At 37.3% G+C, this 1,380-nt stretch overlaps 1 non-coding gene across 1 annotated transcript; it reads left to right on the forward strand.

Annotated features, from left to right (window-relative positions):
- The first annotated feature begins 694 nt into the window (after positions 1-694).
- LOC128098045 (U6 spliceosomal RNA) lies at positions 695-801 on the forward strand. Its single transcript, XR_008214081.1, has one exon. It is a non-coding gene; the product is annotated as a U6 spliceosomal RNA (small nuclear RNA).
- The last annotated feature ends 579 nt before the right edge of the window (positions 802-1,380 follow it).

Raw genomic sequence — 1,380 nt, forward strand, 5'->3', positions numbered from 1 at the left:
TCTCCTGCTCTCACATTTAAAATTCTCTTCCACTGTCAACATTCTCCTCCAGAATGGTATGTTTGCTACAATTCATTAATCTAAAATAGTCTATCATAATCAAGACCTATGATGTACCTTCATGTTATTGCTAGGTATTACACATTTTGTGAGTTTAGAGAACTGTATTGAGCATAGTGTCACACAGAATATTTTTACTGCCCCCAAATACTGCATGCAACTCCTATGCATCCTTCCCTTCCTCCATGAGCCTCTCCACCAAGATCTGCACAGCAGTGATTTCATTTCCTCCACAGCTTCCTCTTGTCAGCGTGTCCTACAAGTATGTCATGGAACATGTTGCTACTTCCAGTGGCTTCTTTTGCTTAGTAATGTACATTTTAGTTTACTCTGTCTTCTCATGGTTTGGCCCTACATGTTAAGGGTTGCAATGCACGTTACAGTTACTGATGTTACAGTTACATTTTCTCTATACAATTACTTTGCTTTCTATGTCTTTACATTTAAATAGATTTCTTGTATACAGCATAAAATTGGATCACAGTTTTCAATCTATTCTGTTGATGGGTTGTAAAATTTGAGAACTTGCATGGTCTCATGATTAAATGTCACACTTTTTGTGGGTCCATAGACTGACTCGAAATGCATTTCACATTTTTTCCCTCTTCTAAGTGAGGTAGAAAACCTAGAAGAAGTGCTTGTTTTGGAAGTACATATACTGAACTGGAATGATATAGAGAAGACAGGCATGGCTCCTGCAGGAGGACGAAACATATTCCATATTACTAAAAAAAAACTAGAAGAGGCTGGATTGACTAATTGCCCTTCACACTGCTATCTAAAGCCTTGCAGTCATTATTTGGGGGCTATTCTAAGGAGATTGCTCTAGTCAAATTAAAAAAACTCACCCCTTTTTTTCTTTTCTGCCTAAAACATGGGAAGTTTTCATAGATAGGCATCTTGAAAACTTGTTAAGGTTACTAAAGGAGAAATCTTAAAAGCAATGGGGTTCCACTGACTGGTCAACAGGTCTCACACTTATCATACTATAGTCAGCTTTAAGCAATTATTCCATGTAACTTACTGCACAGTGTGTCCACCAGATTGTAACTCCAGAAGTTTCTGCTCATAAAAGCTGATCAGTCTTTGCTATGACTCATATTCAGAGTCAGTCTATCTCTGTTTGTCTTTGTGTCTCTCTATTTCTCTCTGTCTCTGTCTCTCTCTCTTGTTTTTGAGATGGTGGTTTTGTTTGTAAGTCCATTTCCTTTAGGAGTAAAGGAAAATTTGATTTTGAGTTTGGTTAACTATTTCCTCATTTTAAAGATAGAAGTGATGACCATTTACCACTCTACTTGTCAGAGCTGAAGTCAGAAGATC

Source organism: Peromyscus californicus, unplaced genomic scaffold (assembly GCF_007827085.1).
Source record: "Peromyscus californicus insignis strain IS unplaced genomic scaffold, ASM782708v3 Scaffold_5__1_contigs__length_169319896, whole genome shotgun sequence".
NCBI lineage: Eukaryota > Metazoa > Chordata > Mammalia > Rodentia > Cricetidae > Peromyscus > Peromyscus californicus.